The sequence below is a fragment of the Urocampus carinirostris genome, chromosome 3, assembly GCF_059441175.1.
Source record: "Urocampus carinirostris isolate Australia breed hairy pipefish chromosome 3, RoL_Ucar_1.0, whole genome shotgun sequence".
NCBI lineage: Eukaryota > Metazoa > Chordata > Actinopteri > Syngnathiformes > Syngnathidae > Urocampus > Urocampus carinirostris.
Window position 1 is genome coordinate 18626230 of NC_142351.1, and position 17935 is coordinate 18644164.

Consider the following 17935-nt stretch of genomic DNA (forward strand, 5'->3'; position numbering starts at 1 on the left):
GATCGGAAGCAAGTTGGGCAGCCGGGATGGGAGAACGGAGCGTGGTTGGAGAGCGGAACAAGTCAGGTAACTGGAGACAATCGGGAAGCCAGGGTCAGACGAGCAGGATACAGAAAGAGGTCAGCAACAGAGTCAAAAATGCTTGCCTTGCATGTGCGGAGGTTCGCTGATGGACTGACATGGAGTGAATGAGAATGACGTGCTTAAATAGGAGGAGGATTAATTAGGGAATGAGTGGCAGCTGGGGCTGAATGAGTGAGCGCAGGTGAGGGCAATTGGCATATTATGACAGGCTTCAAACCACACGAAACTCTCCTCCCTTTTTTTCTCCAGTTATGGTGTCTAGCAAAAACAAATGTACCAAAAAAGACACCAAAATTCGGCACATTCTTACCTTGTATTATACGTCATGTTTGCCCCATTGATTTCCTCTTTATTTGTTGTTCCAATATAAGCCCCCCCCATCCCTCCGTGTTGCCCACCATATTGTTCTCTAAACTGACTCGCTGATTTCTGTGTTTTATTTTATAGCTGTCAATTAGGCTTGAGTGCAAGTATACATATGGTAGGGACTAGGGAGAATATATTTATGAGAAGAAATTCAGCAGCCTCATATTCTGCTTGAAACGGTGTCAACGCAATTGCATTTAGTTGTACTTTGTAAGTGAATACAAAAGCACCAACCCGTGCTTACTGGACGATTGGGGATCCCGTGGTGCATAGCAACCCAAGAAGGGGAGCGTTTAGTAATCAGACGACGTAATATTTCATGACCTGCTTTTAATAAGTAGCGGAATATTGCTTTGTAAGGCATTAGTCCGAACTCTGAACACTAGTTACAGTTACTTGAATTAGAGATAAGTTGGGAGCTGATGGAACTGTCCAGGAGGTCCATAAGGAGCTTTCCAGAAGACCACCTACATCCACAAGCCCCACTATAGATGAAAATTTACCGGAAACATTTCAACGGAGTCCAAGAAAGTATTTGCGGCGAGCTAGTCGCGAGGCAGGCATTTCAAATTCATTCATCGATTACGTAATGAAACCTTGTCATCGAAGAATTTGCATTCCCGGATAAGTTCATTCTCCTAATGCTTGCCACAAAGACTTTCTTGGATTATTGTTGAAATCTTTCCTGTAATCTTTCCTTTTTGAGGGGCTGGATGTCCGTTGTCTTCCGGGATGCTTCTTGTGGACGTCCTGAATAGTTCCATCAGCTTTCTAACATATCTCAAATTCAAGTGATTGTAACTCATCTTGGTAATTTGTCAAACTCTCGCTGAAACTATCTTTGCACTTCGACTGTTTTCATCCTTCCAGTAGCATACTAGAATTCATTTCCTTTATTCAAAGTCAAGTCTGGCCACTATCACTGGGCTCAATACGTTCAGTCTATAAAAAACGGATCAATAATAATAAGCTTTTAAAGTTTTTATACATTTTTGGGGACACCTCTGTATTGTCGCAAATGCCTGGACAGCTCACATGGGAGGCTAATCTTGTATGTTGTCAAAACGAGTTAGGAAAACAGATGTATGAGTAATGCTGGGCTGTGTGCACAGTCAACTTTGTTTCGCTGACTCAATTTCTCAGGCCTTGGAAGCATCTTCGCTAATAATCCTGGCGTCATTAAAATCCTAGCCGGGTGAAGATGACGAAGACAGCTTGAATTTTCCTTGCTTTCCTGTGCCTGTCCCAGAGTGTGTCCAGAGGAGGTGACACTTGGACAGAAGAGTGTTTCTACTCCATTCACCAAACAGACAAATCCTAAGAGGGTTTCAGCCTTTCCTCTCCAGAGCCGATTTGCCACCCCTTCTTCCCCAAAGCGCTTAAACATCCGTAGGCATCCCGTCACAGTCATTTGGCAGCATTGGACGGACGATTATACCAGAAACAGTCATGTCATCTTTCAGGCGGCCCACGAGGCTGTTTTTATACACAAAAAAGTAATCCAACATGGTTCATTCCACATCTAGAAAAAGTGAACATTTAAACTACTCCCCCATGTCCCTGGAATTAAGTCTGGTAATAACGTGTATGCCAGGGGCGATTTTTGGTTCAGAGCTTTGGGGCTGCTGAGCACCTAGAGTGTTAGGCAATGCAGCTAAAATATAGACTAACATCAGTTGAAGATAACAAAGTCATGGTATTGGGTGGTAAAATAGTTGTTCAACTAAACCAGTGTATAACATTCCCACACCGTTATACATCGGAACCTCCACAGACTCCGGCACTATGCCCCAAATGTCACCAGGCCAGCGAAAAAAGGAGTGGGGAGGTGGGCGAGTACGGTGCATGAAATCAAATTGACTGAACCATTTCAAAGCAGTGGAGTATTTATGAGTAACCTATACTTTTTTTTTAACCTAGCGTTTTATTTTAATCATATTTAAGCCTATCCTGTCCTATTCTAAGAAAAAACAATTTTAAAAATTGTATAATTTTTTGGGGGTGCTTGTGTTGAAAAAAAGGTTGGTTATGCACATGGTGTATGCTAAAGTATTATCTCATCAAGAAGTTACTTGTTATTAAATGATAAATGAGTGCAGAGAAGATTTCATGGGATACCAGTTCCTTATTTGGACTCACTGTTATTTGTTGTTTGTTATCTGTTGCATTATTGTCATGATCTGTCATGATTGCTGATTCAGGGCACCTGTGACTGCCCAATTGGCGCCAACAGCCCTGAGCGCTGATTGGTTCAGAGACTCTTTTTAAACCCCCGGCTTCCAAGATGAAGCCGTCAGACCGTTTGCGAACCTATGCTCCCAGCTAGGCAAGCTCATACCTTTCGACATTTTCCTGCCCTGTTTCCTCCTGCCTGATACCTGTTGCCAACCTCTTTTCTGAACTCGATACCGCCCTTGCTCTCCCGTCCCGGCTAAGGACCAGTATCCCTGCTGCCTACGATTATCCTCGCTCGACACGGAAGTACCACTTCCACGTTCCAGCCACCTGCTACCCGTATCCGTCGATCATCGGATATTGGAAACAAGCACTGCTCTCCCTCTTTATCAATAAAACGGAGTAAACGAACGCTACTGGGTCCTGTATCCGTTTCTGGATTGTGACAATGATCAGTCAATTATGTTGCCGTTCTTTGATTTTCACAGCCTTTAGGCCTATCTGAACCTTGAAGGTTTAATAAAAAGAGGAGGGACATGAGAAGATGAGAAGATCCCTCAGAAAAGAAAAATTCCATCCGGCTCAAAGGACCAAATTATAAGTTAAAACTTTAGAGGTCACTCAAAATAGGGTCAGAAGACATCAATGGATTTTGAACTTGCGAGGATGACCAGGGAAAAATTTCATCCCTTCTTCAACCCTCCTCAGATCCTCCTCTTTTCATTTAAGGTGGTGTCTGTAATGATGCAATAGTCAAAAAGCAAACCACAGTAAGTCCAAATAAGGAACTGGCATCCCATGAAATCTCTTTTGTACTCAACAAACTTATCACCCATACAGCATTTCCAGTGGGAATAAAAAGTGTTCAGTAAAGTATCCGAAAGCAGTTTTGAACTTGCCTATGCTCACATTTTCTCGTGACTGTGGTTGAAACCCTTTCCAGCAAATGTTGGAACTCCCCATCTTGTAGCGGTTTCTTCAATAAAACACATGAATTTTGTCTTTACGTGAGTTGACAGTGGAAAAACTACACAATGTCCTGTGGGCACAGCTCTGGATTTTGCTGGAAATCTGCTGTCAACTTGATTTATGACATTGTGGACAAAAGCAGTGGTTTAACTATGAAACGGAGGAACTTCCTCGAGGAGATACAACTCCTCATTGCTGTTTTCACCTTTGAGAACAGATGGAAGATACTTTTACTGTCATTGCAAAACACCCAACTGGACTCTGAATACACTTCTGTGATTATAAATACAAATAAATGAACACGCACAATAAGACTCTAAGAAATACAAACATGTACTTATCCAGCGAAAGAAACAGCATTAACATTCATTACTGTTTATTTTTAGAATATTGTCTTTATTTAAAACTAAATGTAAACATAGAAAAATGAATAAATAAACATTTCGATGAATGGAGTTAAAATGATTGTAGCATGGACCGTTTAAGATGCATAATCAATTGCTCCTCCTGTAAATTTAAACAATTTCAGAGCCTTGGTAGCTGTACTTTTAACGGAAGGCAGGGGAGATGCTTCATCTGGGCTGGATTGCATCCGTCAAACGCACGGACAAATGATTAAAAATCACAATTCCACCCACTACGTTTCACGGAAGACATGCATCGGTTTGAAATAGGTCATTTGAATTTTGTGGGATTGTGTGCGGTCTTGAAAACTAAAGACTGACCATTAATTCAGGATCCAGATACTTTAATTTATACATTACATGTATGACTAAGCCAAACTGTCTCTTCTCTGTACGCTTTCAGTACACGGGTGTGTTTGTTGGTTTTCTCATTTTGTACAGCACATTTCCTTGGCATGATATGTCTTAAGAAATCAGGTCAGCAGAATCAGTGACCTCTTTTACATCCACTCTAATAAGAATCTCTCGTGGGAGTGGTTTTCACTTTTTCTTTTAATTCAACAGCCACTGACCTACTCAAAATAAACGTACAGTCGAGGGCTTGAACCCTTAAACTCCTGTGGTTTATAAAGCTGTTAATCACGATTGTCTCTTTGTCGCAAATCATCACCAATGTAACATACATTTTATTTCAAATACATTTCCAAGTCAATTAGTGATTTTAAAGGAAAGAAAAATCAGAATACAAGAAGGCTCGCCTGAAGAACCTAAGCACTGCTTCTGACAAATGTGCTGGCCAGACACGGTCTTGCATGTAAAAACTAGTGATGATAACAATAATGATAACAATTACAATAAGCCTAAATATACTGTGTTTTATTAGACCACTAGGCATGTCATGTCAAGTCAGGTCAGGTTTATTTGTGTAGCCCTTTATCACAAGTCTCAAAGGGCTGCACAGACCACAGATTATTGCAAACTGCAGACCATTATTACACCATCCCCTTATCTACAACCTACATGAGGGCAAGGAAAAACGGATGTTGCAATAACAAAAAATACAAAGATATTGTCAACGTGAAATATAGGTCATTCACAAGCTATAAAATAGAAGTGTGCTTTAAGCCTAAACTGGATGACATGGGAAAAGTCAAGTGAAGTCTTGTTTATTTGTGTAGCCCTTTATCACAAGGAGTCTCAAAGGGCTGCACAGACTATTGCAAAGTGAAGACGATTATTCCACCATCCCCTGATCTAAAACCTACATGAGGGCAATGAATAACTCAAAGCAGGGCGAGGAATGGAGAAGCTCCATCCTTGTCGCCAATTTTATGTTTAATAAGGCAGTTGGAACCGGCTCAGTGCACTGCTTACTTTAGTTTGTTTATCGTGGCCATTCTTAACACCACACTTTACATTAGCCTGTGGCTGTGTTACAAATGTCATGAGTTCTGTGGTTGCCTGTGCACTCGGCGGCTAAAGTCTTCTCCCTTTTCCTCATATAAAAAAAATTGCAAACTGTTTTGTTTTTCGGGCCGGTCCCTTAAATCAAATTAATTTGTCGGGCCCAGGCTGGGACTCAAAAACCGCGGGCCACGTCACATTGGGCTGGATTGTTTTAGGCCCGATCTTACCTTTAGTCTCAACTGATTGGATCCAGTGTTGCTTAGCACATTGTTTTATGCACTCAGCCATTCAGTCCCAGGTCTGGACTAGTTGATATTTTATTGCTTTTATATATTTGCTTTTTCCTTGCTTTCACAGTATATTTTTTTCTTCTCTTACTTGAATCGTATTTATAGCTGTGTGCCTGCATTGTATCAATGATTCATGGATTGCCAACCTAAGAAATTGGAGACATACATTTTTTTTTTGATATAGCGTGGACAGCTAAATTAATTAGAAATGTAATTTCCTTCCAGAGGGGTTAGGAGTGTTATGGCAAACGAAGAGACTGATATCCATAATTAGGGAGTTTTGCAGATGAACACAGTTAGAATGAGATAATTGCGCCATTTTGGGGGTAATCAAAGCTGAGTAGTTTCTTGGCCAATGGAAACGACTTTTCACACTCCTCTGATCTGCCCCAGGTTCATGCAGCCTCCACATTGCGGAAGCAGAAAACCCATACAGATAATCAAAGTATGCAAAGTGCAGTTTGAGGGACGTACAATCAGATCTACACACTCGTAGATGATTTTAAGTTGGCCAAGGTTCATCTCAATATAGTAGTTGGACCGAGAGTCTCCAATGTGGTGCGTGCGGCACTAGGTAGCCCCCTATGAACACCCAAGTAGCCTGCAGACCGATTCTGAAAATAGCTCACTAACGATGGATCATTTTGGATATTTAATTTATAACTGACATGTTGTTTTTGTGGTCGTTCTAATAACTGCAACACTATAATTACATAGTAAAAAAACAGTAATGACATGATACTTATTTTAGAAATGCATATCAAGCTCGTATCTGTTTTCACTACTAGGAGCTCTGAACTTCAAAAAGGTTGTAACCCCTGAGTTAGACGGACGATCTGACGTCCCCTGTGTTTTTTTATTTCAGTGTTCGTCTGTTGGATTATTGATTGTTGCTCTAAAAAAGATCTTTGCACATGCACCAGAAGACACTGGGTGTGTTTGCATGCAGGAAGTAATCCGATTGGAAAGTGAAATGAAATGAAATGATCTGCATTTATATAGCGCTTTTCAAGTCAATGAAGACTTCCCAAAGCGCTTTACAATGTGCTTCACATTTACCCATTCACACGCACTCACACACCAATAGCGGCCGTGCAGCCATGCAAGGCGCCAACCCGCTTATTGGGGCCATTAGAGGTTCAGTGTCTTACCCAAGTGTCTTACACTTCGACATGTAACGCGGAGGAACCGGGATTCGAACCTGCGATCTTGATCCCAAGACGAGCGCTCTACCTCCTGAGCTAATGCCGCCCCTCAAAGTAAATATTGACCGCATTTGTTTTTTGATTACAATGGTTTGTTTAGTTCTTTCATTTTCCAATTACCGGTACTCCTCCATGTACAGACGCTGCCCTACTTACGATCGAGATCCAGTCGATCGTTCACAAGTTGAATTTGTTCGTAAGTTGCTTCACTGCTATATTTTGTATGTTTGAGGTTTATATAAGTATGTTTAAGGCTTGTATAAGTAACCTATATTGTTTTGTACTAAAAAAAATAGACATTTCAGAAAATAGTATGCTCTAAAAAGATAAATTAAGTTAAGTTTAACTTACTTAAAGAAGATAAGCTTCAGGAGTTAGGCGACCTCCTCCTTTGTGGTAGAAAGTGGCCGAAAACAAGCGATCCAACCATTAGCATAAAGCTTCCATTTTCCATTTTAATTTCAAATGAAACAGCTCGCCTCTCCTTTACACTTTACATCAACCATATTGAATGGATGCACGAGTTATTAATATTAAAAATGTCAAAGTTCTTAGCGCGCTGGAGATACAGTACAGTATGTTCACACACGAACTGGGACTTTGACAGTAAGAGGTGGCCGGTGGATGCTGGGTGAGCTCTCACAACGTCACACGACAGTAGCGGCGGAAATAAGCACTACAACTTACAGCAATGTCCAAGTATTTTTCGACATCCCAAACAAAATGTTCGTATCTACCGTTTTTTGTAACAAAAATGTTTGTAAGTAGGGGAGCGTCTGTAATAACTGTGGCCCCCTTGGTCTGGATGTATCCATCTATGTAGAGTGGATGCAACAATTGAATCTCACTATAAATAATGCAAATCTATGCTTTTGGCTAGCCATGTATGAGCATATCTGGTAAACATACACAAGACAGCAATGGAGCTCACTTTATGAGCATGTGGGAAACAAGCACAGTAGTCTGTTGTATTTGGTCAATGACATTAATAAAAACATTCCTTTTTAATGTTAAAATGCACAAATGACGACTTTTTGCGTAATGGCGTTGCTCGTGATTCCTGTCCTTTCTTTCAGATAATCCCCAAACACTTGGACTGAATACTTTGTTCACTCTCGACCTGTAAACGATTCATTCTGATTGCCCCAATATTCGGATTTTTGCCTGCATGTAAACGTACCCAATGTTTAACAAGCTGACCTGCCGAAACAAAAGAGTGATCTGGCAAACCTCCAGGCAAAGATTTGCCTAGCGCTTCACTTCGATTTGCACATCAAAACAACCTCTAGGTTGAAAGGCCGCACCTGCATCCAAATCTCTGAGCATTCTTGTTTATGTCTCTTCTCCGGGATGAATCCCAAATGGTAGCCGGGAATTGTCTCTTAAATGTGTTATTAGTTAGCGCTGCTATCCGGTTAAGCTCTCTCAGCAGTTGTCTTTATGATCTCATTAATTCGCCATTAACATACGGAAGCTAGTATCCGTTCAAGTGCTTGTGGAGCTGCAGACCTTTCAATTATTTAAAACCGGCTGAGCACTAGTATGAGGGACTGTTTTTGTGTTCTTGCTAACCGCACGTCATGAATTATTAATCCAGATGATAAGAGAAGAGGCCTGTTGAATCGGAGTTGCTTAATAAATATTTGAACAAATCAACAAAGAAAATAGATAAATAAACAAATAAATACAGTTATCCTTTGGCAATTGTGGTTAGTGGGGACCAGAACCCTCCGCGAACTGTTAAAAACCGTGAAGTAGTGTCATTAAAGCTCCTAAGGGTCCAATTACCTCAAGATTACATCTTTACCGATTAAGAGTAACCAACTGTATTAAAATAACAACAATAGCTCCACAAACAAAAAAACAGAACACAGAATTGCAGTTGAATGAACGGTCTTTTTGGTCCTTTTACAAAACTGCAATGAAATTGGAGGACCTCTCCTTTCAGTACAAGAAAGCGATTTAGATAGCTGCTGGCGAGCTGCACACTCGCATCAAATGTTCTCAGATTGAGCCAGGTCGCTGTGATGATAAATATACAAGCGTTCAGAAATGTAGCTGTTTGCGACAAATTATAGCTCCAGTTCTTCTGTTTCTTGGGTAATGGATCTGGCCTTGGTGAGCTACAGGCTCGGCAGGGGTGGCTTAAGAGAGTTGTTGGCCTAGTCGTAGCAGTTGGCCGGACCTGAAGCCTTGCAATTGGGTTCTCTCCTGACACCTCAGTCACTACACCAACCCGATAATAATCCATAGAGCACTTGGTGGTGATCACCATTGCGCTCTTCTGACGTTTTTCAGAATCCATTTAATAGTAAATTTATTTCAATGTAATGAGTTGCTAAAGGCAAGCGGTTGCCGTACTTCCCAGTTTCTTTTGGATCTGAGACATTGACTTGATGACTCACGACACGTGGTAAGCTTTCTCTCCTGGCTTTGATCTCTTTGATCTCCGGCAAAACTAACATAAAATGCGACAGAAACAAAATGAAAATAAATCCAAACAGCTTCAACATAATTTTTGCCGTTCCATGTATTCCGTTATTCCCCAAGCCTGCACAAAATTTAATCATTTTATTCATATTTAGTTTCTTTTGTCTTTTATTAGCATATTTGGTATTTGAGTAATCCAAAAGTAATTGAAAGTAATCAAGTTAAAGTAACCCTACCCAACCCTGACAGTCGTACATGCAGACAGTTATGGCTACCCAATACGCACACAAACACACACAATCTGCCCTTGATAGCATTTGCTATGTTTTCTCTGCTGATCACAATGCACGATACAGTGATATCAATGACAAAAAAAACAATTTTGTTCCACCTAAATTCTGCGAAGCAGTGAAAAGCGATAACCGAAGCGCTAAGTAGCAAGGGGTCTCTGTATATAGATAAATAAATCAATATTATTGCAGCGACACACTATAAAAGATAAAACATGAGAAAAAATACAGCATGGTAAGAAAATTATCATAGAAAATTTTATTAAAATAATCCAAAAAAAAATTTAATATTAAGACAATTACCTGCCAACTGAACAAGATAGTTTCTGGACTAGTTGTAGTTAGAGTCACATGCTCCACTCTAAAAACAATTAGGTCAAGAAATGTGACTAACCAAAACAATTGGATTAATTTGAGCCATTTTTCTGTGTGGTTTTACACAAAACTACGTAGTCCAAGGATGTCCAAAGTCCGGCCTGGGGGCTACTTGCGGCCCTAGATTAAATTTTTACTGCTCTGCAGCCTCTGTCATGAAATAATAATATGTGGCCTGCCAGAAATGTTGACCGCAGTATAAAATACATTTGTACAAAAAGAAAAAAACAACAACAACACCTCAATTTCTGACATGGCGACAAAAAAAAAGAAAAAAAGAAAGGACTGTAAGGGGCCGCCGCTTCTAGGACAAGTGGAAATTAAGAGTATTTATTTACCGAATTCTGAAACAACTGCGTCTGCCGTATTGCAAAGTCTGTGGCTGTTTTCAAAGAACATTATATCAAGAGGCACTGCCAGAGTAAACATGCTGACTACTAAAAGCTAACTGGAAACAAATGCTGTGAAAAAGTGAAGCAACTGGAAGCTGTTTTAACGGCTTAGCAGCGCTTTTTCACGAGTCCATGCAAGTCAAATGAAAATGCTTCAAAGGAGAGCTACGGGGGCGCAATGCTGATCACTAAAAAATTGTGTTTTCCCACAAAAACAGCGCAGATAAAAACATTCCGCTTTCCTTAAAGGGACAGTGTTTTATATTTGTCTGCTAGATGACACTGTAATGGGTAGTGCAACCAAAATGGAATCCAAAGACGACTACAAACTACGGAGACTGGAAGTTAGCAAAAATAAAATTTTGCTTCGTTATTCTACCCAGCCTTTCTCAAAGAACGACAAAAAAAGGGAAAGTTTTTTTTTAAAAAAGAATCAAAATTGGGAAGAAGAAATAATGGGAATAAAAAATAGTAAGGGGGAAAAAAAGATAATGGAGCAGAAGAAAAAAAACAGGAAAGAAAAGGAAGGAATGAAAGAGAAAAATGACAAAAACGTGAAAAAAGCACTTTTTTCTACTTTTTCTTTTCATTTTTTATATTCTCTTTTTTCTTCATTTTCTCTTCCCTTTTTTTGGAGTTTGACCTTTCGTCTTATTTCTTTGTTTTTTCATTTTTTTTCATTTTTTTCCTTTCCTTATTTTATTTCTTTTTTTTCAACTTTGCTTTTTTCTCTCCTTTTCAAAAGAAGTATGATGCGTTTTGGTCACTTTGAGTCTTTGTATTTTGTTTTCTTCCTTTGTACTTTAAGCAGTCATTTTCAGTGGCACGACAGAATACAGCGACATCTAGTGGGAAAATAATACACACTGCAATGCAATAGAATAGAACAGAATAGAATAGAATAGAATTGTCATTGAGAACAATGTAGTGAAAAGTGTTTGCAACAAGATTAGAACAAACAAGATAAACACGGAATAGATGTTTGAAAAACAAAAAAAACATCCAAAGTATGTTAAATAAATTGGCAAAAATATTTACAAGGCACTGCTTGGAGACTGGCCTAAGTTGTACGTGTATTTTCGTTTGAAATAGTGCATCGAAACAATGGTACAATGCTAAGTATTTAAGATACGAATCCCCATTTTTATACACAATAACCATTGTTAATTCAACTGTAGAAAAAAACGTATTTTTCACAGTCTTGCCCTCTTGTTTAGAGTGTTTATAGTCTTGGGGAAGAAACGACCTCTGAGCCTATTAGTCCTTGTTTTAAGGGACCCTTAGCGCCGACTAGAGGGATGCATATGAAAAAGGCGGTGGCAGGAGTAAATCCTTTATATCAGCAGATTCAGAAGCACACAAGTAATGGGCTCTTTTGCAAGACCAGAGTTGGAAATATCTATTATTTGCCTGGTCATAGAGTTGGTCCTGATGGAGTAGATGCAATCTTCAAGAACAGGAAGCACAGCAGACCTTGATTCCTATCCTTTGAGAGGGACATAAGGACGAAGGAGGGATTTAGATAAGCTTCTAATGATCTATCCTGCAACAATAAACCCTACAGTCCCCTACAAAGGGAGACGGTGTCATCTTTTGGCCCTGCTTTAATTCAGTTAAAGACTGGAGTCAACCAGAAGCTGGTTCAACTCAACATAATCGAATTTGATTCGATTTTATTTGTCCCATGGCGTATTAAATTACTTTGATTAAAGGTTATGTTGGGAACATAATTAACAAAAGTGGGTAGGAAGGTTCAGACACAGTTCATGCAAATGCAGTGACAAAGCCGAGTAGATTATTCGTGTTCTGTTTTTGGCCCCGTAATGAATCCTATTCTCATCCATACAGAAATCATTGGACTTAATTTTCAGAGAATCCATGCATTTCTTAGGTATGGTTAAACCATGTATATGCGCAGATGGCAGGAGATACAACGAATATCTACATAAATTAAAATAGATCAGGATAACAAATGTAATTCTGCTACCGATACATTTCATTTGCTGTACAAAACATTTCTATCATTTTTCTTAAATCAGGGAAATTAAAACTGAAAAAATAATGGAATAAATTTGTTTATTCTATGTTTATTTTTCCATCACATCCAGACTAATTCAATTTACACAGGACTCAATTATAGTACACACAATGTGTGAACTGATTCACAACCCAATATAGTTTTCTGTAAGTTATGCCCCATTTCCAATGTGTGTTCAAAAAAAAAACCTTGGTGCAATATATTTAAATAACAAAAGTATTGTCAGAACCAGAACGAAGACAGGACCCACTTGCGTGCGTTTCTTAGTTTTATTAGGAAGATGGGAAAGAATAGTGTACACAATCCAAAGATCGCTGGTCATAGGGAGCAGGTTGCTCAGACGCGGAAGTGGTATTTCCGTGGCAAGCGATGGCAGTGTCGAGAGCGAGAAAAACAGATCGGTGGCCGGGACGGGGGAGCAGAAACGTAGTCAAGTTCATAAAATAGGTCAAACAGGAATCAGAACAGGAGAGAGTCAGGATCGGAAGGCTTGCCTAGCGTAGCTGAGGTTCGCAGACGGACTGACAGTGGGTGACAGGATGACGGGGGTTTGAAGAGAGACAAGCAGCCAATCAACGTCCGAGGCAGTTGGCGCCAAAGGAGCAGACTCAGGTGCCTCGCATCAGTAATTATGACAGGTATAATGACTTTAATCCACATAGTAGATTACAACAGTTGTAAACTTTCTTTTGTGATGTTGTCCTTTGTGATTTTTCTTCCAGCCATGTTACCCAGACCAGCACAAAGCTTTTTGTATGCAGAAATTAAAAAATAATAATTAATTTTGACCAGATATATCATTTTATCGAAGCACAAGGATATGCCAAATGATTTAAACAAAAACAAGTTGTGTAGTGAAAATAGTACACTTACCAAATTGATGTAAAAATACAGTAGGATAAGTCAACTAATTATCGCTTCAAGGAAAATACTGTATTCTCTTTCTGTTGGCAGGTAATTTTGATCATTTTAAATACATTTTTCTCATTTTACGATTTACTTTCATATTTACTATTTAGCAAAACACAAAATATAACATAATTCTAATACTTTATAAGCGCAAAATTCTATGCATTTAGATTTTTGCTGTTTACCGTGTACAGTGTTCCCTCTAAGCTGCGCGCGTGCGCAATTGCGCACTGCTCGCACATTCTCAGCGCACAAGAAAATCTAGCCAGCGCACAAAAATGAGGGCTCAAAATAAATAATTAAGAAGCGACTCAAGTCAAAGTTACAGTGCATGAAGGTAAAAATACACGGGTTCCCCTGACGTTGGGTCCTAAATGCGGTATTTTGAAGTCGAGTCGAAAGAGAACAAAGTTGAGTAAAGTTAGTAGAGTTTGTCGGGGAACTGGCTTCTTCGGCTCGGCTCACTAAAAGGAACCGGCTCTTTCGGGTCCTGAACGGCTTTTCGGGTTGTTTTTGCTTCTTTAATCCCAATATGACCAAATATTATGTAAAATTATGCACAAAATGACTTAAAGGAAGGGGGGAATAGAACAAAAAAAGAAAAAAATACCAAAATGAAAAATTAGCGAAAATCTGAGAAAAAAAGAAACAAAAGGAAAAGAAAAAAGAAGGAAAAATTGAGAAAAAAGCCAGAAAAAAAGAAAAGAAAGAAATGTAGGAAAACAGTGAATAAAGAACAAAAAGAAAAAAAGTTACAGCTCGGAAAAAATAAACACAATGAGGAATTTAAAGGAAAAGGAATTTAAAAAAAGAAGAAAAAAACATGGAAAAAAGAAGAAAAAGTTTGTGTTGCATTCAAATAATTTCCAATTATATCAAGTGAATCTTGTTGCCAACATTGTACTTCCACTAAAAAGTGTGATTAAGTACAGTTCTGTATCTTACAACCGACTAAATAAGCCCCCAAAAATGTTAATATTATGCGACAAAATATATCAGGAAATAAAAAGAAATGGATATCTTGTGAAAGAATTGTAAGAACAAACGACGTTTGTAGGCTGAACAACCTTTGCAATAGTACATGAGTCAATTCATTCAAAAGTGAAAAATAATTTTGCATTGCTGGAAACTCAGCAAAATGTAACTTGATGTCAAGTTTTGGGCATGTTTGATAATTAATTATCTTGCCACACTTGGGATTATGGTTGCTCACTGTTGTTTTAAGCGCTGCTCACCAACTTTGTGTGAACGCTCAGACCCGTGGAAAATTAGAGGGAACATTGGTTGGGGGCCCAACGTTCACGTGTCCCTCATCCGGCAGCAAAAGAGAGTGAGGGGGGGTGCATTTACCTTTAAAAGCCGACGTGACTTGAGGGGAGGGGAGGTGGACCTTCCCCCAAGTGCTCCTCCCTTGCGGGCCTGCTTGGTATTGCATGCAGATATTTGATGTGATAAACAAAAAGAAAACTCACTATTTGGTTGCCAATCATTAGTTTTTTTGCCCAGTATGCATATTGTTAAATGTCCTAAACTAAACATTTCAAGATCAGGGAGTTCACTAGCCTTACAGCCTGTGGATATAGACTGCTGGCCAATTTAGATGTTCTGGCCTGGATTGACTGGTATCTCGTCCCTGAGGGCCACACGTGGAAAAGGTGGTGAGTAGTATGGTGCTGGGCCCACAAAAGGTTATAGACTCTTTTCAGTCAGCGAGTGGTGTAGGTAGTGCTGATGTCTGGAAAAGCTGTTCCCATCATTTTTCCAGCAGCATTCACCAACTGCCAGAGCGCCTGCTGGTCAGCCTTAGTCAAGTTGAAAAAACACACTTAACCGTTGGTACGTCAGTACACTGCTGATGGCTCAGTAGTAGAAGTTTACCATTAGACCTCTGGGGATGTGATAGTATAGGCGCTGTTGTGCTTTTCCTACACCCGAAACAAGTCGCTGTTACCCCCAGGAATTTAAAACTTCACACCCTCTCCACCTCTTTGTTGTCAATAGTGAGAGGCTAATGTTTGATGCGCTTCTTTCTAGAATCCACCAAAATCTCTTTGGTCTTTTGGGTGTTTATAACCAAGTGCTTTTATTTTGACACCATGACGACAGATGCTGCACTTCGTCTCAACAACATTGATAATCAGCCCGAGCACTGAGGTGCCATCGGTGACCTTAATGATGAGGTTGTCCGTGGAGGAGGCGAGGCAGTCATGGATATTCAAGGAGTAGAGTGGTGGACTTAGAGCGCACCCTCGGGGAACTACGGTGTTGATGACCAGGGTGGAGGAAGTATGTCACCCTTCCTGACCCACTGTTGCACAGGGCAGTGTGGAGTCCTTGCTGTTGAAGTATGGACCAGAGTTTGTTAAAAGCCGAGCTGTAGTCCATAAAAGCTTAGGTGTTTCTGTACTCCAGGTGCTCCAGTAATTTGTGGAGCACTGTGGCGATAGGATCCTCAGTTGAACCCCTTCTCCCTGTATGCAAATTGGTGTGGGTCCAGGAAGGGAGCTAGGGCGGCTTTGATGTGCTCAATAATCTGTGAGAGCCGCAGGTCTGTAATCATTAAGGTTTATAGGCAGTCCTCATTATTAAAGACAGTCCGTGCAACAAGAACAATGAGTACTGGAAGGCAGGACATTCTGTTAGCTTGCTAATATTATCACTAATTATACTGTTCGGGCTGAGGTGTGCGCCAAATAAGAGACCTTTATCTCACTATTGCCCTTTTGCCACGAGCCAAGAGAACTTCTTGCATAATTCTGCGTCTGCAAACGCTCGGCACCTGCTTACCTAATCATTGTATCAATGGCGTTCATAAAATAATAGGAAACATTTTGAAAGAGAAAATCCAAAAATTGTTAAGTAAAATGAGAATTAACTGAACTAACATACATCCATTTCAAAAATTCTAAATTATAGATTTCCTCCCCTGACTTTACATCTGTGACCACAGCTACTTTACATGTTCTACTCGTGTTTGACCTATGATTACTTAATTTATATGTTGCAATTTGAATTCTTTATTTTATGCCTCCTTTAAGCTTGTGGACGCGTTTGATCATAGCACGGATGTCACGGTTGCCATGGCACCCAATTGGCCCCGTCTGTGTGGCACCAGCTGCGGCTGGTTGACAAATAGGCTTTTCGTCTATTTAAGGTCAGTGTGCTCCCTTTTCCTTTGTCAGTCTGTCAACGGACCTCTGCCCCACAAGACGTGAGGTTTGACTGTTTCCTATTGGTATGACCTGTCCGGTATTGTTCACGTCTAGTTTGTCCTGTTTAATTTCGATATCCTGTTTTAATATCAATCCAGTCTGTCCCGTTGTTTAATATCGGTTTCCAGTTTTGTTCCAGTCTAGTTTGTCCTGTTTATTTTCGATATCCTGTTTTAATATCAATCCAGTCTGTCCCGTTGTTTAATATCGGTTTCCAGTTTTGTTCCAGTCTAGTTTGTCCTGTTTATTTTCGATATCCTGTTTTGATATCAATCCTGTCCGTCCCATCCTGTCCTGTATCGACTCCATCTGTTTGATAATTGCTCGGGCAATTGGTATCGATCTCGTCGCCCGCTGGCTTCCTATCATTCTACGCCAGACTGCTGCCTAACGTGCATGACTCCCCATTTTCCGTAAAATAAAGGCTTGTGTGAGAAACGTCACGCATTTGGGTCCTGATCCTGTTCCGGTTTATGACAACGGATGCTGGTGTGTTTAAAGAGCACTGCTTCTTGTTTGGATATCCAGGGTAAACATAGAGAAAACAAAATGTTTGGAATTGCTGAGGGTTTTAAAATCTCAGTTGTGAAATCATTGTGCCAGGATGTTTGAAATTGCAGGATTTTAAAGGGTTTGCAACCTTATTGCCTTAATCAAGGGTGTCAAAACATTAAACAAATTTTTGCTTGGGGGCTAAATGGCATAGAAAAACATTTTCACAGGGGCCGGACTAGTAAATTATTAAAAATACATAAGTGTGGGTATTTTTTGTCCTGAGCAATTAAATTATTGTTCAGAGATGTCAAATTTGATTCTAAAACAACAGTTGAAATTTTTCTTACTCATTATTTTTCTTTTACCAAGTCAAAGATTAAAACTTGGTAGTGTTTATCATCTGCTCCTGGAAACAAAAAAGCAAAACAATAACTGAATTAATCCTCACCACTGTTTATTTAACACCAGGCAATTCATACAGACTGGAGCGTGATAAAATAGCATACAAACTAATTTTAAAAATATGAAAAAATGATTTGAAAAGTCTTTCTGCTTTTTACTTTTTTATAAAAAGTTTGCCTGAATATGGGAACTTTGCTGTCAAATTTCATATCCATCATATATACTATGTAAAGCTTCCTGGAACCTCTGCAAAGATACTAAGGTCTTTTTTTAAATTTCACATTTTTTATAGCCTTTAAAGTCTCGTCTGTAACTTTTACTTTATGTAAAATAACATCATGGTCGGTTTCCCCAATTTTCTGTGGTTGATTAATGGTAATCACCTAGAAAAAACTAAAGTGGGCGCTTTGTTATTGGCACCTGGCTTTGGCGACATCCAGTGGACATGTTTAAAACCTCTGGTCTACGTGGCTCATTTTTCTCTTGTGGTTC